Below are 25,797 nucleotides of genomic sequence, written 5' to 3' on the forward strand. Positions count from 1 at the left end.
TGTTTTTAACAATTTAAGGTGTAAAATATGTGATTTGAAGGTTTTTCATTGAATATTATATTGCTGATGTGATCACTATTGGTAATTAAAAGGTTCTAGAGTTCTAGAATACTGACTTAACAATTTTGAGGAAGATACTCTGCAAAGGGTTAAATGAGGAGAGAATGTCCATATCTTTTTTTCAGCCACCTTTTCTAAAGAATACTCCACTTTAAAATTGAATGTATATATTGAAATCACCTACTCTGATGATTCTCGCCCATGAAGTACAATCAGCAATTTAATATATACAGAGATAGAACCAGCTAGGCAAATAGAAATTGTAATATAGAGGAGACTGTATAAATTCACCTGGTTTGAACTATGTATGTATTGTAAGCCATGAACTTCCACAGGGCATTTTCATGGCCGAATGTTCTGCCCTACATGTTTGAATCATAAGTCATAATTATCATAGTACATTAGCTTCTGAAAAATAGTTAATTTGTAGATTGTTTCAAAGTAGAAACTCAAGGTATATAAGCATGTCCTTAGTGCACTCTTCCACTTATAATGCGAGTGATGTGCGCTGAAATGTTGATGCTGTTCAACTCTTCAACAGCTGTATGAGTACACAACGAGCATTCTGCTTGTTGGATGTTGGCGTTCGGGAGGTCAAGTCCAGGCTGTTAAATGGACGGCTTGCACTCATTCCTGGGTTTAAATGAGGACGGTATACTGATGAGATTTGGATTAGGACACGCTCTCTGGCTGTCTAATCCAGGCAACGAGAGGATGGCTAAGTGCATCCGCCTTCATCCGAGCGTGAATAAATGTACAAGCGGCAGAACGGCTGCCCACGGCAACGATATGTTGATTGTGGAGGCTGTGGAAAAACAATGCGAGGGGAGATTACAGGGATTGCGGAGATGAGGAGGCAGAGGTAGAACATGGCGTCTGGAAATAGAGAAGATGTGACACAAACATCTTGAGCCTTTTGTGTCCTGCTGAAGTGAGAGCCATCTCAAAAAACTCAGTTATTCACTTCGGACGGCAAACCAATATGTTGCTTAACGACTGGAACTTTTGGACTTTTGGAGTCCCCGCTAGAATAGGAAAATGAATAACTGAACTCACCTGTATTTCCCAAGTAGTGAACACTGTTGTTCCTCTGGAGGAGGAATGCACTCTTGCTCATCTCCACGGCTTCCATATTTTGCCAGTTACTGTACATTCCTGTTCGACACACAAACCCAACCTGTTCTGGACTCTCATTAATTTGTTTTGAGTGTACGTGTGTTTTGAGTGGGAGGGAGTGAGGGGCGGTCAGTCTACATTTGTGGAGTAGCCTGGGGCTGTAAGAGAATGCAGACTGAATATTGCACAACATAAAATAACGATGATCTGCAGACACAACATAAATTGATTTACCCTTCCGTGTCTTTCTGTCGACTAACTAGAGTCAGCCTGGGGGAGGGCCTAGGTTCTGTCCGAGAGGGTAAACAATATTTTAGATGGATGAAAGCTAATGAATCATTTACTTCTAGGCTCGAAAGACCAAATGGTCATCTGTTTTATGTTTCTTTTTTTACCCATAGAGTCATTTTTTATAATTATCTTTTAACGTCACGCATTTTCTTTTTCCACAAGGTTGATACCTAAAATTTCAAATTAGTTTAATTGATTACACTGGGCATGTGCTTACCACAATGCTAAGCCATTTTCTTTTTTTCTGTCTTAGCACCCTCTCTTTCACTTTCTCTCTGTCTTTCTTGCATAGGTTGCGTGCACACAAACACACACACACACATGCATGTATACATGTATGGATACATGTTCAACAAGAAAAGTACATTGAAAATACTATTTTATGTTTAACAACAAAAGTTAAACAAATATACTCTATATGATTTCTGAGAAATATATATTTTTTTTTATTGCAAGTCAATCCAGACATCCTGGTTACCTATGTAATTGCAGTTTGCGAAGTTAAACGGCTGTTCCCAGTTCGAATATAATTTGGTGAATCAGTGCTTTCAGTCTAAACCCCCTGAAGGTCAGTCCAATTTGCCTGCAAGTTCACTGAATATATAAAATTGATATTTTTCTAAATTAGAGCCAAAACATGGTCATATCGCTTTTATATCCCCGTCTGGAGGAGGGCATTCTAACTCTCGGCCTGTCCCAGACAAACTCCCTGACCTGATCTCCCCCCGGCACTGCCCAGACGACTGTGCCACCGTTTTGTTTTGGAGAGCATTGTTCTCCAGGAAGTGGCGGCTGCTCTCGTGCGCTGGCATGCGCCCCGGTCCAGCTGTTTCCTCTCCGCTCGCCCCCCCGGCCTGCGCCCAGCCCGACCCCGCTGAGCTCTGACGCTGGCCGCCCAGCCTGTCCAGCTGAGAGACGCAGTTTCCACGCCGCCCCTCCACTTTCCACTGGCCTCACCCCCGCCGCTTCACATTCTTTGGGCCGAAAAACCCCTGCAATCCACCCAAATGACATCAGACTTTGAAATAGCCGGTAATAACAGAAAACTATGTTCGGTTCAAACGAGGCACATTTTTTAAAAATGTGACGATAGTGTGGTTATGGAAGTTGCAGCAGCGTGTATCCTGTTTTGATTGTTTGCTGGCAGTCCCCCCACAATCCTCATATCAGGTTGTTTTCCATTGTGTCCCTGTTTTCATAAAGAAGTCCTGCTACCAATGTTACCAATGAGTTATTTAATTATTAAATGCATTGTTGCAAAATAATGCTCTATAGTAAAGTTTTGGAATCTGAAGTAAAATCTTTGTATGTGTTCCCTTCTTTATTCTTTCTCTCTGACAGAAACAATGTTTGTTTGTTTTTATTGAGCATAGCCCTTAAGGACACCATTATATAGTCTGTTTTTAAAGGTATTCTCTATAACAAGCACTTGCTATGTAAATGTGAAAAAGCAGATTTACTTATACATGGGATTCCAGAAACCTTCAGTATTTTTTTAAATTGCAAAAGCTAAGGTCAAAACACACAAGACCAGGTCAAAATTTACCCATGTCCAAAATGTACCCTTGCTGTTGTTTTTATTTCTGGATGGATTCATGGATTGTCTCACATTGCTTAATTCTGTTTTAATATGCTGTGGTTATAATGTGGGATTATGATCATATGGAAACTAGCATTTCTCTTTTTTAAATTTTGAATATTTACTTTTTCAATAAATAGAGAGTGACTTTTGGGAAAATTGAAAAGAATTCCACAATTTCAGACTGGCGTAAGGTTAGCTGCAATGTCACCATTTTATTTTATATGTCATTTTCAGGCTTGTGTTAAAAAAGGGGGTGCTACAGAAGGGGTTAAACAAACCTGTATTTCAAATTTGTTTTAGGGCGCAATGTTGTAAACAGCATTTTTCTACTTTCATATGGCATTTTATATGCTGAAAAATATGTTTTACATTATATAGGCATGCATATAAATGTTGCATTTCTTCCAATCGCATTTGTCAACTGTGGAATACTTTGGAGAAGACACAACTTAGCATGTATTACCTTTAGCAATTCTGTTTTACAAAGTTATCATCAAAGACAATGTGCAATCCTAGTCAAGACCAGAACTGACAATTTGTAAGACACTGGCGGCGGTTTTTATATTCATCACAAGGGAGAAAGGCTCCTTGTATTTTCTGCCGTCTCTGTCATCTTGGAAATTGAAGAAAAAATACTCCCCTCGGGCCCTAGAGACCGTTTTTTGATTGGTTAATTACCAAACTCGTGTCCTGTCTGACTAGCACTCTTTTTCTCATATTGTTCTTAAGCCACTGGGGGTTTCTGCTATGGCTGTGTCTGCACATTCCAGCACACATCTAGGTCTTCCAGAGAAGATCGGACACTCGAGACAAGGCGCCTGTCTTGAGTGTTCACTGCGTGTCATCTTTGTGTCATATTGAAACGGCACCGAGTTTACAGGAACAATATAATTACCCCAATATGGCGAACGCATGGTTTGTAAATAACTCCTTTATGAGCCCAGGGATTGCCACGGTTTCTCTTGGTTGCTGATAATCTTCTTTTTTTTCCTCCCGTGCCAACCAACTTGAGAAGCAACAACATTATATGTGACACAAGTGCTGCCAAGTGAGAAATCATTGAAAGCAAGCAGGGTTGTTTGATCGGGGAATGTGAATGTGTTTTTATAGGGCCTATATGCGCTTTACATTAGATCTATATGCGTTTTGATATCTCATCTGTTCATCATGCCGGGCTGGTTTCCTCATGTGATGTTCAGGTCAAATTGACTCGTTTTACATTTTCACTACAAGAAAAGTGATTGTGGAAATGATTATTTTGTAAGACGAAACTCCATGGCCTTGGCTTATTTTCTGTACAGAACATGTGAAAGCAAAAAATAATAATCATCGAGTACTGATGCTGCACCCCCCCTTCAAATTTACGTCCTTGATCCGATGTTCAGGGCGGGAATAATGAAAGGGTGGAAACTGATGCTGAAAACCGATAAATCATGGTAAATATGAACCAAAAAGGGGCCTTCACTTCTTCACACTACCTTCATCTCATTTTGCTCTAATTTGCGCTCACACCTTTGCAAATGCATGTCCATGAATGCTTACACCTAAGCACACATACTGTATATTCTTGTTGCCTTTCTATGAATCAGATTTGCAGCATATTTCATGAGTATTTCACAGCCCTCTCCGCTGTGTTATAGACATATTTCCAAATAAAATGTTGCAAGCCTTGTTACCCACATCCACCCCCATATGCACAACACCCACCCCCTTACTCCAAGTCCATAAGCATTCCCTCCGCTTATTTATTTTCAAAATCACCTCTCAGTTACACGCACACAAATTCACAAATTCACACACAGATGCATGCAAGCACACATACACACACAAATTTGCACACACACGTATTTGGAGAGGGTGAAGAAAGATAAATCGCTTTGCCTCACAGTCTGTGGGCCTCTTCCATAATCCATCAATATGATCAGAAGAAGACTATAAGCGAATACAAAAACACAGACCACAAGCAGCAAGGGCAACAAAGCCTGCATTTGTAATACACACACACTGAAATTCTGTTCATGACAGTTCTGTTCGGTTTAGACAGGCATGCACACACAGTGTTCTGTTTTATCCAGTGCAGGCAGCTATGCACATGCACCTGTACACAGTTTTCATGTAGGCATACCCACAGTGTCATTTCAGAATTATTTTGAGAGATCTATGTCATAGTGAGTGATGTAAACTATTATATTTAATTCTTGTTTTGTGTTTTGCTCAAAACAATAAATATTGATAGTCATGAACGCCTTGTTCGAATGACAGTAATTGTTCATTGTGATCTAGCAGATCAGTTAGCAGGCATTTACCATATATTATCTATATTGTTTTGGAATGAGATAAAAACAGTAGTTGTTAAATATTTTGACATAATTTTTATTCCTGTATTGCTTTAAAGTCCCAATAATGTTCCTTTTCAATTTTACCTGGTGAACAGTACCAACGGGTTCAAAAAGTGAACAGAACACAAGGGTTAAAGAGATGCTGCACATCAAAGCTGGTTTGCTTAAACTGTACAACAAAAAGCGACAACAATGTAATTTGACACTTTTTGTGAATGTATTTTCAAATACATTGGAAAACAGAAAAAAATCCTTTCATGCATAAAATAACACCAGTTAAAATCATTTAAGTGGATGTAGATGTGTAGATTTGTGAAAAGTGCAATATTCAAGATGGTTCACATCATGGAGTGTGTAGAATTCCTTTTTTTCCAGCTGAAATCTGACAACAATCATGAAGACACACTTTTTGATGTCATTAGGAGGATGTCATTTTTGAATTATTCATACATTGAATGAATATTTAATTCAATTATTCATGGCACATTTAATTAAGTAAATACCTTAGAGATAGACCGAGCAGTGCACTGGGAGACTGGCATCTGTCAGTCAATTTCCATAAAGCTCAGTGTGATTGCAGTAGCTTGAGCCTGCCTTGTAGGATGGATAGCTGCTGTGGACAGCCACAACTATGGACAGATAGCTGCCCCCCTCCCCATAATGCCCTGTGAAGGTTTGAGCCAGAGTCTTAGGGACAGGGGTTACAAGGGCTGCTAGGGAGATGCCGTTCTAATTTGTGTGGGTTAATTGAGGTTGTAAAATTTTCCCCCATATGTATAGGTAAAGTTTATGCACCGTTACGTTCAAATTAAAAATTGATGAAGCCTTTTTAAAATGAAAGGAAATAACAATTAAATGCTAATTAGCGTAGGGTAGGCTGTATATGTGCATATGGTGGTTAATGCTCAATGGCATTTTCTATGCTAATTCTTTACTCTTAGAAGAAAGGGTTCCAAAAGGCTTCTCTGTTTTTCCATAGAGGAACCTTATCTAGGGCAAGGGGTTTTTTTGTAAAACAAAATCTGGTTGAATGGTTCAAAAAACCATGCACTGCATAGTATGTACTATATAAAGCATGTGTGTGTGCGTGCACATGCATGTGAGTGTGTGTTTATGAAATACCATTATATCAATGCCATTACAGAAGCTAAAAAGCTTAACAAGGTGAGGTCATGAACAGGGATTACAACAATACTTGAGTTTCAGTCCTCTCCATTACAGTATGCATGAGAATAACTGACAACAGATAACTCTTGAGCCCTCACCCCTGTTATTACCCTGGCAGCAAAGTGCAGTATTTGGAGAAGAAGAAGAAGAAGAAGAAGAAGAAGGTAACAGGTTTGTGTTCTGGTTAAAGCAGGGCTCTTGTACCTTTGGCCAAGGTACCCAGGTAGCTAGTACCCTAGTGGTCAAATCCTAATATCTGTCCCTGGATAAATGTGTATACTAAGTAAATAAAATGCACTAAAAATATGGGCCAATTTAGACATTATACAATATAATATTTGATGGTATATACATGTGTGCAGTAGCCCTCTATGAGGAAATATTATATGAAGTATGCTCTAACATTTTCTTCTTGGGTTGAGTTTAGCTGTGCCTCAAATGCCAAAGCAGTCTGGTGTGTTATCCTTAGATTGTTTGTGAAAGTCAGGAAAAGGGAAGGGAGGCCATTGTGAAGGTTCAGGTGGAGAGGCAGTAGAAGGAAAAGTTTGAAAGGAGGGAGCAGGTACACAGTGCAGACCAGGCCATTCTCCCATGGTCCCTCCAAATGGACAATAAGCTCTGCCTTTTCTGCTATCAGCCCAGGTTTCACTCCCTTTTCCTTATCTGTAAAAAAGGCAGATGTGCCACTCTTAATTCCGTTTTAAGGGATGCTTTTGGAAGGCAGGGGGGGCAGTTGGGGAGGTGGAATTCCAACTCTCTTCATTCACCGCTTTCAGAGAAAGATTAGACCGGGGGGTGCCCTGCCGAGCTGCCTGTTTTTTTTTTTCCCCCTTTCCAATTTTGCTGCAGTCCCTGTTGTGTCCTTTCTCTGGCCTTTAATCAGGTAGAGTGAGGGGTGTGAGAACACTCCCAGTCCAGTCAATTATACCCCAGGCCCCAGGGAGGGCAGCCAGCGCAATTTGTATCTGGAGCGCCAGCCGCTAATTTTTACACAAAACACAAACCGTTTTCATTTTAATGAATGCCCCGGAACTCAGTAGACCGGTCGCTTAACATGCCACTGTGAGGGAGATGGGCAAAATGGATGAAAAGGAAGAAGAAAAAAATCCATTCGATTTGTTATGAGGTACAGCCTTGCTGGGGTTTTGACGATATGGAGGCTATTTTAATCCATCACCACGAATAATTACCTAATCAAGGTTTCTTCAGATAAGCCACAGCATATCATCCCCAGGAAAAAAGTCTTAATTAGAAAATAACGGTTCACGAGCATTAATAATATGGTCCATTATATTTATACCAAAATCTGTTGTATATATTTTTTTACATTTGCAAAATGAATTCAGTGAGTATATAATATAAACATAAAAGCGATACTTAAAGTTGTTGCTCTAAATTTGATAGGAAAGCCCAGTATGCCTACATGAAAAAAGGCCTTCTCAGAGATAGAAAATGAAATTAAATGTCTGCCAGTACTCTCTTTATATTCTCTTGCTTCATTTTCACGATGTATTTCCCATTTTCTACAGCCACTTTTCTATATGGAATTGAAGGGAAGAAAACTGATTATAGGTACATTTCAGAACTTAATATCTTAACATCGTCAGGAGAGAATTTCATCAGGACGGATGAAAGTGGTGTAACAGGATAGCGGTTTGGTGATTGTTTGACACGAAAGCCTCCGTAAAGGTGAAAATAGGTAACCTCTCAAGTGCACACTGGTAACAGACAGGCTTTCACACTCCTGCTAGCACATAAGCCACTTCTACACAGTGATAGACTGCTAATGAATTCAGATACTTTACATGTCCTAGTGAAAGGTGCACTGATGGAAGTGCATTTCAATCCAGATGGTATTATTCAAACACATATGAATTATTCCCTTTAATTGGACTGTGGAATTAGATTTAACACATAATTCTCCTGCTTATGAGCCACTGAACGTCACATCAAGAAAAAGAGTGGAGAGAATGGCGTAGCTCACTTGCGTATCGGCTTCCAAAATCCCGACGTCCCTCACGATACAGTACAGTAAAATTGAGCTAAAAGTGTGCGCACATTACTGAAGTACCTCCCTTACCGTTTCTCTAGCACCTCCTTCACACTTCCCACTGCCAACTCTCTCCCCCACTCAAGTCTGATGCCTCCGGTTAGCAACCCCGCTGGGCGATTATGGCCCCTGCCCCCCTCCCGTGGGCACTGACACCCTGGACAGAGATCGCATGAGTACCTGCAAACAGCACAGCTACACACCACCATAAAGTCTGCGACACGGTGCTGTGGAGCCATGCTGAGAAAAGGCTGCTTTCGCCGGTGACCCCCATCTCATCCCGAGCCTCAGGACTCCCCACCTGCGCGCCGTCCGTGATTGCCTCTGTAACCGCCCCTCCTCTTACCTCCCTACTTACCACCGACATTTCTCGGCTTTCCATCGACTCCAGATGGGAGTTAAATTAATACATCCCAACTTCCCAGCCGAGTGTGTCCGTTATTATGAAACAAAGCGATGAGAATGAGAAAGTGAGAACAACTGGAACCAGATGTGCCTTCGTGCCCCCAGATGTTTGCTCTTAGCCATCTGTTGGATGTATGGTTCCATCATTATTTTTATTTTTCATGCTGTTTTGAACTGTTCCTCAGAAGCGTCGTTATTCAAACTTTGCCCCCATTTGCTATTTTGAAAATAGACCCTAGTATTTTAACCGAAGCACTATCTTACCCATAAATGTACCTAACCCTTAGTTTGAAAGCCTTTGAGAGTTTGAGAGAGAGAAAGAGAGATAGAGAGAGATTAGCATATTTTCAGACTGCCCATTGCTATAGTGTAGCTGACCCTGTGTGGGGCATGTTTGTCTGGACTGAGGGAGGAGAGAGTAATGTGCGTTAGGTCATTCGCTGACCTTCAGGAGAAGCTCTGAGTCCGGCCTGAACAACCCCCAGAGGCCCGAGTGCGATTGTCTGAGCAGCTGGCCCGGCTTTCTCTTCAGGGGGAATTTCCCAGTGCTGTCACAGGCCATGTCCCCTTTCTCAGTGTCCGTTTTCCTGGACAACAAAGTTAGATCATCGCTGACCAAAGAGGAAGAATGACCTGTTTCAAGCTCTGTTTGTGCCAGCAAATAAGTGGCTCGAACTCTAGCCTACATCTCACATTTATTTATTTCATTACATTACATACTTCATTTCATGCCATTATATTCTTATTTTCTTATCATCTGGTCTTATTAAGATGTAACATCTATATTTTAATATTATATTTAGACATTTAGCAGAAAGAAGCACATGCATAAAGGTTTTGCAATAAGCAAAGCCAATGCCAAGTCATTAGCATCGTGGTTGGATGCAGTGCTTTAAGCAGTAGAAAGGTTTAAAGATGTAGCGTCAGTACCATAGCACATTTAACTATGGTATGTCCATAGTAAACACACAATAAATGCTTACACACAGTTAAATGTTAGTTAAACCAAAATGCAGTGTAAACAGGTGTTGTTACACACACACACACACACACACACACACACACACATAAATGCAACAGTATTGGGACAGTGACACATTTTCTGTTGTTTTGGTTCTGTAATCCAGCACATTGGATGTGAAATAAAACGATGAATAGGGGGACAAAGTCTGTATAAACCGTAATTCCTACATGGATTGCCAGATATTTATGCAAATACGCTCAAAATAAAGCTGGTAGTCTGCACACATTATTTTATTTCAAATACAATGTTCTGGAATACAGACCAAAACAACAAAATTTGAGTCACTGTCTCAATACCTTTGCATTTACAATAAATATACCAAATTTATTTTGGTTAAGTATCATGGGTTACCGTATGGGTACTTTCATGGAATCTGAGCCAACAACCTTCTGGTTACAATTCAAGTTTTACACGCAGTGCTATGCCACAACGAAGGGCTTATTTTGATGTTTCTATTTCCCACTAGCACAGTGAGAGATCGGTAGATAGACAGGGACTATAAATATTCAGAAGTATCTTCCAGGGTTGTGAACTGATTGACACAACCCCTCATCAATCCACATACTCTTTGGAGTAGTGTCTGGATTGAATTATCAAAACACAGTGGGTGTGCATATTGTATTTTAAGAGAATATTATTGAAAAGGGAGATATTCAGAGGGGAGGACTGAACAGAGAGGCATATCTGTATGTCTAACTAAGGAACATGGAGACCACACTTTGAATGTGTGCACTTTCACCTATTTTCCCCAGGCAAAGTTTCCATCCAATGAGATCCTGTTTATTTTCACACCGTGTTCTGTCCGAAAGACCCTGTGCACTCACTTTGTTTCTGACAATTCAAATCTTTATTTGGCCACTTCATAAAAGTATGCTTACTTTTTGAAATTATGAGTAGGGTAATGGGGTGACATTGGCTCAGGCGGTAAGAGCAGTCCCCTGACAGTCGGAGGGTTACTGGTTCGATCCCACCCTGGGTGTGTCGAAGTGTCCCTGAGCATGACACCCAACCCCCAAATGCTCCTGATGAGCTGGTTGGTACCTTGCATGGCATCCGACTGCCATAGGTGTGTGTATAAATGCTTGAATGAGGTAAAAGGCTCTATATAAATGCTAACCATTTACCATTTAAAATAATGTGTTTCTTTGTGATGTAAAGGTAGTCATTTCCAAAAATGGGAGCTTTTGTCTATTCTGCAATAATTTTTCCATCAAGTTCACTTCTGCTTGGCAGCAAAAACTGATTAGTTAAATCAGTTGCCATGTTACGCAAATGCCATATTACACGTTACGAGGCCTATACTAAACCCTCCTGTAGTGGGCAGTATAAGCCATGCCTGTATTATCTCTGTTGCTTTCAGGATAAAAAGCTACAGTATTTTCAGCTTTTAACTGAATAAAAGAAAACGGATTAGTATCATAGAGCTTCTTTGCTTTGGTTTTTATGTGTACCTATAAAAAAATATATCATTTTGATGGCAGTGCGGAGGACATTGCGTCAATTCTGGTATCTCCCCTTGATCTAGGCACTGAACCTGTATTGCTTTAGTAAATATCCAGATTCATGTTACTTGCAATCTATGTTCAGTATGTTGCCCTGGATTTGGATGCGAGACTTCGTCATGCATGAAATCCTAGTTGACAAATGACAGGGAAATACAGGCGTAGGCATAAAAGCGGCTTACAAAATAATGATAAAAAAAAGTACAGAATGCCAATGGTTATAAGTAATCACACGATGACATACATATGACAGTCTCGCTTTTCCTGGCGTGTCCTTCTTTAGTTACAAGTAACACCAAAGTAAGTGGAGCTGTGCGTGGCGCTGGCTCCAGGACACACTTCAAGGTTATCGGTGTGCTAGTGCTCGGGCAGCAGGGTAAGCTCTCTCACTGGGGGGCACTCGGGACGCCTGAACGATTTCTCCGTTTCAGGTTTTAACATTCCCCCATCCCAGGCCCATTTACAGGGGACGGCCCAGATCCCCTGCAATCTGTGTTTCGCATGCCTTCCGGCGAGCATCTGTCCAGCCCACCCCCTGTCACCAGGGAGAGAGGCTGCCTGCTGGACTTCAAACGCATCATCAGCGCCTTACAAGACAAGGGAGACCGGGAGAGAAACCGGAGCGCCGGATCCCGCGGAAGCGGAGAGGAATTTTAGATTACAAGCGTTGGCTACAGCATGTTACACGTGATCGTACCCGAGTTGGGCTTTGTGTTCGAGAGCGGAGGAATCGGGAAAACTGCTAGAGTAGTTTCGCGCAGGTGGTTAGCAGGGCCTTAATGCGAAGGAGCCGGTCAGATCAGCTGTCTTCCCCATGTGACCTTACCTTTTCTTCCTGTCAGGGAAGCTTTGTTCTGTGTCAAACTGCTGCCAACCCACACCATTTGCCCTGATTTATTACCTCTACCCCATATTTTTCACTCACCCTCCATCCCGGCTCTGAGATTTGTAACGTAGGGTCAAGTGATTGGAAAGGTCTCATATTTTCTCACAGTGGTACTCCAGTTACCCCGGGTTCCTGGGGATGAAAGGGAATTTTTGTTTCCTTATATCCCCTGGTAAGACGATGAAGGGGAGCAGACAGTTGAATCAGATTGATTTGTATTTTAAAGTGTAGTGGGACTTACCTTTGCTCTGAAAAGAACCAAGCTGAGCTACCCATCTCCTCCACATCAACAATGTGGTCGCACTGGGATTGAGTCAATCCTCACTTTCAATAAATAGTTAACATTGCACAGCAATGAATAAACAATGAAATGCACCCACGAAGCCTCTGCTGACTGGGATTAACTTTGCTTTTCTGTGCAAGATTTGCAGGTACAGTGGAACCTCAGAGAACCAAACACAATGAAGGTTGTTCAGAACACTGACATTTTTGGAACTCTGAAAGTGATGTTGAAATGCAGCACACCAATTTTAGGAAATGAAATACTTCTTTCAGTTCAGTTATTTTTTAGTCATAATAACCTAATAACTTCAATGGCATTCCCCCAAGCAATAACTGTCAAATATCACATGCAATCAAATCGCTTAACCAACAACAGACTGAACAGACCAAACAAAAATAGCCTAAAACTAAATATCAGAAACAAATTGGTATCGTGACACTGGCAAAGCTTGCACTCTTGCGGCTAGTACAGTAAGCAAAGGTCGCCATTTGCATTGCTCGTAGCTATCAGTGTGACATGTCGTGATCACTGCTGCATTTAAAATTTCCTTTCCTTGTAGGATACTCTTCGATCAGTAGTAGGATGCTTCCGATCAGTCCCTTGTCTAACTTTAATATAATTTAAAAATTATTCTCAATTAATAGTGTTACTCGTTTGCGTTTTCTATTGAAGTTACACTTAAGATTCCATACCCTGTTCGGTTGACTGGACATTTTCTGAATTTCAGATCATGAGGTCCTACTGTAATTGTCATGTCACCCTACCTTGAAAGCTGTGACATTTTAACTAAAGAAACAAATGCTATGGTAAATGAATATTTGCATTGCTATTTTCTGCAAAGGCTACCATTAAAGTAAATTAAGTGATTATATTGTCAGTGTTGTTTATTACTCTAATTTGAATAGTTACAGTATGTGTATCTACCATATCATATATCTAAAGGTTACCAAATTTTTTGGTTCATGTTAAAGGCTTCCACATGCTTCAAACTAACTGGTTGATGCTTTGTAAGTCCACGTCAGACAGTGTTGGTGTTCATAACTTTTCAAAAGGAGGGGGTGTGATTTCATCCAAGAATTCAGCAACATCTGTGTGCCTTTATAATCGCGATGCAAACAGACCATATGTACTGTACATATTGGCAAACAGACTCACAACTTTTCTTTTGAAAGTGTACATGTTAGCGAAGTAATTCAGATTCTTCTGCAAGCCTGTTTACAGTTAGGGGATGTCTGATTGGCCAATGGATTGTTTTCCTTCTTCTTCTGCACAGCTGGCCAATCACTGCAGAAAGTGGTTCATGGAGCTTTCCTATGCTCTCCGACATTCTGAACAGCAGTTAGTTTGAATCAGTTCTTAACTCTTTCTGTTGAGCAGGGGGTTCTGCATGTGGACTTTTGATTGATCAAGTCTGGTGGAAGATATTTTTTGGCCAAGAGAATGGCCAATTCTTTTGCACAGACATGATCCTGCATGAGGAAACAAAAACAATATGCCTTTAAGCACATGAGATTATCAGGTCTAGGCTTGAACGTGTGAGTCAGAGACCAAATGGAGCAAAACCTACAATGCGTCTCATGCACAGGGTCTGGCGGCTTTAATTCTGGAAAGAGCTCCTATTGGTCTGGTCTGTAAATGTCCCAAATGTAGCCTTCAACCTGATTGTTAGCTGTTTACATACGACACCCCTTAGAAACCCCTTTCTTATCAAAATAATAAAGAACGATTCTCCTGATATGGTGTACTTCTTGTCAATATGTGACATACCAAAACACAGTCCAACTTTCCATTAAGCATTTTTGCCATGGTGGATGTAATCAAATGCAATCAGATAATGGCAGATTTTCTTGGCCCACACTCACGTGGATAGGACTCTCTGCCCTCGACTGCCAGTTCCAGCTGCCTGTTTCCATGCGGCAACAGAACCTGGCGATATTGTGGCACATCTGCCTGCCTGACACCTGCGAAGTGAGGCGTAACACAACAGCTTGGCGTCAGCCCCAAAGCAGCCTGCACCACCAACTCCCACCCCTCAGCCCCCTGATGCCCCAGCTCGTCGTACCAGAACCCTGGGCCAAGGAAGCGCCACGCCTGTCTCATCTGCATGGCAAGCTGCAGAATCAAGATAGGACCGTCTGTAGTAATCTGGGCGGCTCGAGGCTAACGGGAGCTGACATCCCATAACAGAGCGTGGCGGCACGAGGGAATGAGATTCTGGGATTCCTGGAGAGGGGGAGCGATGAGAGGCTGCAGATGTCCCATGCAGTGTTTTCGCAGAGAGAGAGAGAGAGAAAGAGAGAGAACGAGGGGTGTGAATGGATCGAGGGTTGTGGAGGGGGGCGGGCCTCCGAGAAAAACTGCTGACTCCCTGCTCGAAGGGGCAGTGACGAATCAGAGAAGCTGCGTGTGTACGTTGTTGCAAAATGAATGAGGTGTTTGGTTCGTGGGGCCTAGATTAATGGAAAGAGACACTGTGAGGAGTTGGCACATTGTCCTAATTTGTAAAGTAGGCTTATTAATTTCATGAGTTTACTAAGGGTCTATGCTGTCCTTTGGCAAGTGTTACATTTTCTTGTGGGATTCTTAAGGCCCCTTTACTAACATTATTACTAAAATTTATAATGGTGCTTCTTTTTCATTATTACTGTGCTCAAAATGGTCAGAATGGGAGAATGGGTCATTGGCAGCGATGACCCCATCGGCATGAACTCAGCACCTCCTCCTTGAGCATCCAGTGAAGTGGATTTAATAAATAGGATATGCAGGCAGGAGAGCGCTCATAATGGAAAACTATGACCTTCTGGACACAAGTTCACATTGGTCCTACTAACAGTTACTGTTTTTATGCACCCGCTGGTGCTGCAGCCCTGCATGAGCTGTGTCACAGAGCACCGCTGGGCTCCTGCTATGTTTTTCTAGCGGAGCAATGTTTTTCTGAACTTGCATGAACCTTCTATATTATTGTCTTCCACCAAGCCCCCCTCCTTTCTCTCCCTCCCTCTTTCTCCACCTCCCCCACTCCCTCAGATGACAGAATTGGCAGTCACTTCCAAAACAACAGCTGAAATTGAGTTAACCAAGAAAGACAAGGATGGGGTGAGATAAGGTCAGAGAGAGAGAGAGACAGAGAGAGAGAGAGTCGGTGAGAGAGACAGAGAGAGATAGAGAAGTACTTTTCTGTGTGTTTACCCTTGGACTGTAGATTCTGAGTCACAGCTGTGCAAGTTCTCACTGGTGGGCAAAACAACAGGTTGTGCTCCTGTTGTATCTGTGCCTATCCCATTATTCTCACACAATGGACAATGGAATAGCATTCATATTCTCAGAGCATCCATATTCATTTTCAGATGCTGAGCGGCTTCAGTAAACGTTTATTGAAATATATCTTTAATAAGTCAGTGCACCTGTTTGCTGGATTTTATGTGAGAATGAAGTGAATCCTCAACTGTGACAGACAAAGAATACACCAGCACACCTGTAGCTCTCTCCTGCAGCAGTGGGTCAGAGACTAACTAACTGGGTTGAAACAGGGCGAGTTGCTGAAAGGTATCGTTCTTTCACAGTGGTAAATATAATTAGAGATTCCAGGCTTTTGTCTGATAACTCATGAGAGATAAAGAGAGGTTACTGTCGCTTGCTCACCTGTTTTTCAGACTCATAAATGGAACTTGTTCTCTGATTATTTTATTGCCTGTCTTTTTGTGTACTTATGTCTTCAGCTAAGGTGACAAAACATTTACAAGCAGAGATATGAGGGAAGTCAACGAAACTTGGAGGCCGCAAATATTTGTTTTCCCCAACGTTGACTTCCCTTCAGTATCCCTGGTCCCTCTGCAGTGCCTTGGGGTTGCAGACATAGACCCACTGGCATCTGCGTGGGTTAAAGTGAAAGTCACTTTTGTCTCACTAATACTGCACGTCATCCACCAGGGTTGGCTCAAAGTGTGAACTCGGAATAAAGCCTCTGCTGTAGGATTCCTGAAGGTAGTAAATCATGGCCTGCTATGCTAACTACAGATATGGTTGAGTTGAGTCGCACTAAGGGCTGTATGGGGAGAATGAACTGTGCGTAGCAGGGTGCAGCTCAGCCGGGTGCAGTATTTTAACCTGTAGTATTTTAGGCAGCCCTATGCAAGTTTACATTACTTGATCATAGCTTTACTTGGTAACTAGCCAATACCGCCATTTTTTTTTTACAATGTAAATAGTGAAGTGTTAATCCATCTGTTAGCATGTGAAGGTGAAGCTATATAAAACAGCACTTGGAGACAATCTGAGAAACACTTCAGACGTGCGGCTGGTAAGCGGAGTAATCTCTGACATTTGGCAGGTGTGCTACAAAGCCATGAGCCAAATCACCCTTTCTTTTCCTCCACCATCTTGTAATACTCACGCATGTATTGTGCAATTTGGTCGCAATGCTTTCATGTTACCGCAATGTCTCTGCAATGTTAAGAGAAGCCATCATACGGCATAAGACTAAGATGGTGACCCTGAATTATTCATGGACTCATTTGCCACACTGAATACAAATGGTCCCTTAAACTGAGATAAATCTCGAGCAAAAAGAGGAAAATACTGTAAATCGATTTGTTCAGAGAAACCCATTAACCCCCCTGACTATATATAGAGAACATCAAGAGCTCCCTCTGTGCACCCACCTTGCAGAGTTCTCCGCTGTTATTGTGCTCTTCGTGCATTTATTTTCACTTTTTCAAAAATGTCCACGCTGCTTGGAAAGGAGCCATTCATTTTTAAGCATCATCACGAGTCAATTTGAAGCATTATAATCCCGCATTGTAATGAGGCCTGTCGGTCCGTACGCAATTAAAACTAAATAGCTACAGTTATGCTCTCCTGCACTGTACTAAAATGATTTACAATCAAATACTCCCATTAGAGGAAGTGACACGCGTCTGTGATGGATGTCCCACTAATGTAGATTAAATGGGCTTTCATCACCTAAGACTGTGATTCGCTTTGCAATCTATATGTTCCTTGGATACTTACATATTGAAGAACTCGTGAAAGATGTGGCGGACTAGGGTAATCACTTACAGTACTACGTCAGCTCAATATTTATTAACTCTCCACTTACACATTATGTTTCACCCCGCAGAAGTATGGCCACGTTGAAATGGTTCATTTGCCCAAGTTTGCAAAAATAGACTGACGCAATCAATTAAAATCACATTTTTACTGCACACTTTGTGTTATCAGATATGAGCGAATCATATTGTGCGATTAATATTAGCATGGGAGGAGATATGGGTGGACAGGAAAAGATAGAATTGCAGGATTCTAAATGACCTTTTTCTTCAGGTTTTCGGTATTTTTCTGAATCTGCGCTGAGCACTACACAGGTTGCACAGAGAGGCTGAGAATACATCGGGATACATCAGGCCATATTTACCAAAAACCTTTTTGAGTTGTGCTGACATTTTCATTTTCTGCCATCTAGGCTTGGCAAAGCAAACACACTAAAGGTGAAGGTGTGGGTTTGCCTCAGAACAACCACGGCGTAAAAATAGTTACTTGAGGGGTATGAACTTCACTGTCCCAACTACACCTGCTGGAAACATAGAGGTGGTGGGGTGGGGGTGACTTTAAAGTAGAGAAAAGACAAGATTAGTGGCATGATGACTCCACCTCTGACTCGGGCAACCCCCGTAGGAGTATTCTGTGTGCTGGCTTGCTCTTTTATCTATGCCAGGATGTTCTGCTTGGGCAATCCGGGCAATGGGATTTGGAGAGGTATTACCGGTCAGAAAACTTGATCCACCCTCTAGTTGTGCACTACAGATTTAATCCTAGAAGGTGAGACAGCCTCATTATCTTCTCTGTGGGTAGAGTGTGAGTATAGGGTTTGTGTGTGTGTGTGTGTGTGTGTGTGTGAGTATGCACTGTATATGTGTCTACCAGGATCTTTAGGCCTACAGATGAATCACCTGCCTCCTGCAGCACACTAGGATATCTAGGTCATCTGTACCTCCCAGCTGACTGATTGTCAATTGTCTATAATTAATCAACTTGCCCCCTTAGGGTGAGATTACCGATCAGGAGTAGGATGTGATGGGAGATTTTCTTCGTCACATGGTCTGGGGTCTACTACACACTGTATTGACCACTTTGCCATTAGCAGTGCATTTCACAGTAGAGCCGAACAGCTTACAGTACATCACATTATCTGCATTTGAAGCTAAATAATCAGTTAAATAAATGCTGAATCGACATTGTTGCTTGGGCTTCCAGCTGAGAATTTACTAGAGGTATTCATGCTCACTGTGTCCCATCCAGAGTTCATGCCTTCAAGTGTGAATAGTTTGTACAGCTTTATCTTTAATTCCCAAATCCCCTAAAGTAATAATTTTGTTTCCTGAGTGCAACATCAAGGCCCCAAACAAAGCCAGGTTTAAAAATGTTGCCTCTACCATATTACTGTTGCAATATAAAATTTGTAAAATCGTAAAATTAGCAAAATATAAAAGGTGAATATATTACCTTGCTGTCTCGAGAGCTCCCCTGAAAATCTATGGAGCCCGGATGCTGCAGGAAACAAATATCATGCAATGTAATCCAATACCCACAAGAAGAAATTTCTGGTTGAAATATATTTGCCAGCTCATTTTCTTCTCTCTACACCATAGGTTGATTTTATACTGAATACTGAATTTGTGCTATACAAGGTATCATGTATATTTCATTATTATGGCAACATTTATTCTTACCATATTTGAAGTACAAGACCAAGTCAGATTTAGATTAAACATTTAATCACAACACTTTTTTTGAGGTGATAGGTAATTGGAGCTGGAGTCCTGCCACTCAGTCGAGTGCAATAAGGCATAGCTGGGTGCTCTCCCTTCCTGTCTCTGTAGAGCTATTCCTGGGCTGCTCTGTTATTAAATATGAGAGCGTTTAAACAGGCCTCTTTGGCCGTAACATTCCCAGACTGAGCAGTGCCAGTCTGAGCAGAGGCTGCTTTGTTTCATTTTAATCCAGACATGCTGCATCGGGACTTTTGCCTTACGATTCACCCCAGGGTGGCTCTGTGAGAAAATTAAACCCAGGGATAGTGTTTGTTTGGATGCATTCCGAAATGAAATTCTATGGATTTGCCTTGTAGGGGCCATTATCACAGTGTGTGCTGGAAAAGTCCAACTACTTTCCAGGTTTTAAGTTTCAAATACCTATTGGTTTTCTGGGAAACATAAAATGAATTTTAGAGAGCAGCCTTGGGTGCTTTTTAAGAACACTTTATTTTAACCTGCTTTCTTGCAATATCATTTGCAGATGAAGAGCAACAAGGAATCATCTGCTTTACTGGCTCTGAAATCATGTCACAGGGATGGTGACATTCCAGCCATGTTCAAATCAGGCTTGCACAGTCTTCTGCTCTGTGCATGCATGTTTAGTGTATACAAATAAAAAAAGAATTATCTTGTTTTCATCTACTTTTTCATTTTAAACTTCTCAAATTATCCCAAGGATTTAAAGTTCCTTGTAACGTATGGACGTATTTATTTCCCTGAGAAATATCCTAGATATATGACAAATTCTCATGGTATGTAACAGGATCTACACTGAAATGAAAATCCCTCAATGCCTATGAAACCATTGCTCCACTCTGAATATTTGGCATAGGAAATTAGTGATTGCCCGTGAGACAAAACACCTGATTGGTTCACCTGAAGGCAAATGTATCCTAACAGGAAGCAGTTAACACCAGGATAGAGTACTAATGACCTTTTCTCATTAAGCAGTCAGCTCCAAGACGAGAGCGCTAATGATGTGTTCACAAGCTTCCCTGCTCGAGGATGTATTGAGGTGATCCGAGCTGCATATTAAACACTTATGCTTATCTAACAATTATGATAGGACAGTATGATCTCCACTGCATCAGGCAGACTGAAAATAGAGATCTCCTTATGTTCCTTGCCAAACCATATTGTAATCTATTGATGGCTGGGGGTTTTCAGGGACACAGGAAGTTAAATCTGGAAGCTATAAATAACAAACTGGGTTCAACAAACTCGTATGTGTCTTATGCAAACAGGATATGCTAAGGTTGAAAGCTTGGCATATATCACTTTTTTAATGTGATATTTGTCCACAGTCTACTGAGATATACACACTAGGGGGTGTTCAAACCATGTTACCTGATGGATATTTTTATGGTCTCTGGAGGCAACTGAATGTGTGTTCAGAAGGCTACTACAGGGCATGGCTGCTCAGTCCAGCTGCAGGTTGCTGCATGTGCATGAGGTACCTTATTACTGCCAGTCACATTTTCAAAGCAAATAAATAATGTGGTTACATCCTCATAAAGAAATAAATAAAATGAAGCTTCCTGGGCAATGCATTCAGTTAAAAACACTAGGGGCCAGTTTCACAGACACAACTAAGCCTAGCCCTAGACTGAATTCAATTTCGAATGGAGATTCTCTATACACACCATAGTGCGATAAAGAAATTTCCATCACAGATAATATTTGTGTGAATCTTGAACAGTAGGTAGATAACATGAGCTAGCATTCTTGCCGTTATGATAGTCAACATGATAGCCGCCAACTGGCAAGCTATAGCGAGGGATACCAAGCTATCGAATGAGCAGTTGTCAAATACAGTAGGCACTAAAGCTAGCTAGGGGGATATGTCTACAGCAAGGCAGATAGTGAAGGCAAACAGTTGTGAATTACAGTACATTTGTGAATTATGTTGGCTGACTAATGTAATTCACCACTGCATGTCTTAACCATTTCCATTTGTAAGTGTATCCACCTACCTGCCTAAAGTTAGCTGCCGGCTGTAATTCACAACTGCTAGCTCGCTAGTTAAGTTGCCTTCACTACAGCTATCTTGCTAGTCTAGGCAGCCTTTGCTATTAGCTACTTTGCTAGCAGGGGCTATTAAATTAACGAATGTAAATGGAACTATATGTACGCAGGCACAGAAATACATTTCTGAGTACATAATCACAATCCTATCCACTCCGGACTCCGGAACAGAAAATAGGGTGACACATAAACTCTGAGCATGTTATTGGGTATTTAGTCAACTTATTTTTTAGACTTCTACTGCTGTAGCCTATCCAATTAAAATAATGATGCGTTGTGTGTTTACAGATGTTCTTCTGCATACCAATGTTGTAATGTGTGGTTATTTGCGTTACTGTCACCTTCCTGCCACCTTCCTGTCAGCTTTAACCAGTCTGGCCATTCTCCTCTGATGTCTCTCATTAACAAGGCGTTTCTGTCTGCAGAACTGCTGGTCACTAGATGTTTTTTGTTTTTCTCTGCAAGACTGTTGTGCGTGAAAATCCCAGGAGATCAGCAGTTTCTGAGATACTCAAACCACCCTGTCTGCCACCAACAATCATTCCATAGTCAAAGTCCCTTAGATCACATTCGTTCCACATTCTGATGGTTGATGTGAACATTAACTGAAGCTCCTGAACATATCTACATGATGGTATGCATTGCACTGCTGCCACACAATTGCATGAGTAAGTAGGTGTAATGAAGTAAAAATATTCCTAATAAAGTGCTTGTGATGCAAATGTCTTTGCCACACCGGCCCTAGACCATACAGTGAGACCATGTTTTTGAATTGAATACACACCTTCTAAGCCTTTTCTTAAAGAGGAAGGGTTTCTGTTGAAAGGCTAAGCCCCACCCCACTTATGATGCTAGAGTGACTCCTGATTGATGCATTCCTTTGTCAGCCACTATACGGATTAAATGTTTGAAATATTTTGCTCCTAGAATCAGCACAGATCTGGCCTGTAGCCACTTGCTACATTGCTTGGTTGAGCTAACTTTACATTTGCCAAGCTGAAACGAATATGAAATATAAAACCACCATCCATTCATACGTCATTCAAGCTGTCTGAGGCTCTTTTTCCCCACTAGGCCCACTTTTTTAGCTTGTGCTAACTGGGGGCTTACGGATGGTTTTTCCCCATTTTTTCTTCCCTTATTTTACTCCAAATGAATACATATGAAACAAAAGCTTAAAACCAACGGTATTCACTCAGTGACAAAATGTTCCAGCTTGGATGCTACTGACAGGTTGAGATAGCTTTAAAGAGCCAGATGCATACAAAATATAAAACCATTGTTTGTCTATACATACAAATATATATGTACATACTATATGTCAAAGTGTCATAGAAGTAAAGCTAATGTTACTTCTCACTCCAAACACTTACACTCCATGAAACAAGTTTAAAACTGTAGCAAACAGTATTTACTTGCTTGCGAAATGCTAATGATGCTTCAACTAAGATGCAAGTTAAGCAAACCATTGATAAAATATGAAAACACATTTTCATAACACTGAAGCATTTTAGCTTGGTTATTGGCATAACATTGAAATGTTCTTGAGTGCTTGTGCAACATTTCTCCCTGAATGATAATAATCAAAACATAGATAATAATGAAATATAAACTATAAACCAATAAACCAACAAAATAATTGCTATTGCTCTGCACTGTCGTTAGATTATGTGAGACGGGAACTTCCTTTTTTTGCCAAAGAACCGCGTAACATAATAACAGGTAAACAGACAAACATGATTTTCAAATTTGTTTCATTTTATACCTGGTTGCAGCTCTTACTGGACCTGAAAACTCTGATTCAATGACTTCAGCTAATTTGCCCGGACCAGCCATTTTGAAGCACCCAATTCAGCTGCTGGTAATGGTGTTTGGGTTGATGTGGTTGAAACCACCCTCCTCCATAATAAAAATTAACATGACCCATGAGGGGAATGACCATTTAGCATATGTTCAAAGCATTTAGTTTCACATTTATATTTACATTTAACATGTATCTTTAAAATGTATTATAATGCTTCTATCTTGCTGTAATGCATAACATTAAAAGTAACATTAAAGTTATGACAATGTTTTAGACAATTTTCTATCCAAACTATTTGAAAATGGCAATGTAATATTTTACACTTGGTGAGGTTAAATGTGCAAAAACTTAACTGGGTTATAGCGTGTGCCACCTTTTCAAATGATACCTCATAGGTCAGAATGTCTCCTCTTGCAATTCAGCCACATACTATTAGCAGATGCTCTTATCTAGAGTGACTTCCAATGCAAACACAAGCACAAAGATCGAAGTGCAAGTATATAGCAGTATTATAGTGCTTTGCAGAGAGGTCTATTAGACCGGCTCTACCTGGTCAATCTCCCTTGCAAAGGCATGCTGTCAGATGCATTGATCCTGCTGGTGAGGTTAATGTTTTCAGTGATATGTGAGTCACTGAGGAGGCACAGATAGAGATGGATAGAGAAAGAGAGAGAGAGTGAGACAGATTTACCACAGTTCTGCGTGCATGTGCGCGTTGTGTGGTGGGGAGATTAATCATCAGCCTCTCCCCTGCAATGTGGAGAGAGAGAGAGAGAGAGAGAGAGAGCATAACTTTACCAACGCCCCCTGATCTAAATGCCTGGCCTCTCTGCACCCTGCCCCTCACCTGGGTGGTCCCTGCTCTGTCCTTCACACCATGGCCCATGAAGGCAGCACTCTCACACCCTTCCATCCCAGGACCCGGCCTGCCCAGGGCTGTCCGTCCTGTTTCTCTTTCCACTTGGCATCCTGTGTAGTCACCCTTCATTTCCCTCCTGACTGCACACTATTGCATCATGGTGGTGTGTCACAGCAGGATCTTAGTTTGTTCAATGGGAGGGAGTGGGGCAGTCCGTGACGGAGTAGGGTTAACCCCTTCTGGAGAGATTTGTCTCTCCTTCATCTCACACTCACTGGCAGTGCTTTCCTGGGAGACGCTGATAAGAGTCTGAATAATCTGTAAAACCTGATTGTAGCACAATTTTTTATTCTAAATAATTGACTATTTTTTGTGTATTTTGTACGTGACAAAATGGTAGCATTAAGCGTAAAGGTCAGATCCGTACTGTAAACTTTTGGTCGGTCACTTAGGCTAGGTGAGTTCAATGGTAGACATTTTAGAAACTTACTAGCATAGCATCTGTTCTGATACTGAATTTGTTGTTATTTTTTTCACTTTATTATTCCCAACTCTCTTCATTGCCTCTTTCTAAACTGCTATCTGTGTTTTACAAGTGTCTTTGGTGAAATTATTAAATTTGTCTCCCCAAGAATGGTGCCACAGACAGAGAATTGAGCACTTATAGATCCTCACCTCAGTTGCTCTGTGTGTGTCCCAACAAGCCCTGTGTGTGGAATTAGCCTGACAAAAACAGGAAGCAGATCAAGACAGGTGGTTATCTTCCCCAACACGCTTCACTCAGATGGCTTTTGCTCTCTAATCCGGGCCTTTTGAACGTAGCGTGTTTGAAAGCGCTGCGTTGTCTTTCAGTTCTCGAGTCAAGGATAAACACGTGGACGTGTCAGTGCCAGTGCTGGACTGGTCTGCTGCTGGTAATGGGACTGAATACAACTGTTTTATTTTGGCAGCTCCAGCCTCGTACTCCGTTCCTGCTTGTGGAACGCAAGTTTAATCACTTACTGGTAGAATGATCTTGCCATTAAGCGGCTCTGGCTAATTTCATTAGCAGGTCAAGGCATGTTACAGCACCTGCTTATCTTGCTCTGGATTCTAATCACACCATGCATAGCACTAAACGTACAATTATCCCCTGTCTCGATTGCTAATGACCAATGGCAATTTTTGTGCTATTTGCAGTAACAGTCATGTAGAAACTACTATGAAACCTAGTGAAACATGCACAGATTAATTTCTTATTCAATAATTTGTTTTTTAAATGTTGTATTTGTGTAATGTTTTTTGAGATTAAAAACATGAAACATGAAAACACTGAGATTAAATGAACTGACTGAAACATCCACATTAGTTATCAGAGAAATTATTGTGTAATTGCTCATAGCACACATATACACTTAGTGACCACTTTATTAGGTAGACCTGTACAGCTCATTAATGCAAATCAGCCATGTCGCAGCAACTCAATGCATAAAACTGTACAGACATGGTAAAGAGGTTCAGTTGTTGTTCAGACCAAACATCAGAAAAATTTGGAAATGTGATCTAAGTGAATTATTGGTGCCAGAAGGGGTGGTTTGAGTATCTCAGAAACT

Source organism: Conger conger, chromosome 9 (assembly GCF_963514075.1).
Source record: "Conger conger chromosome 9, fConCon1.1, whole genome shotgun sequence".
NCBI classification, from domain to species: domain Eukaryota; kingdom Metazoa; phylum Chordata; class Actinopteri; order Anguilliformes; family Congridae; genus Conger; species Conger conger.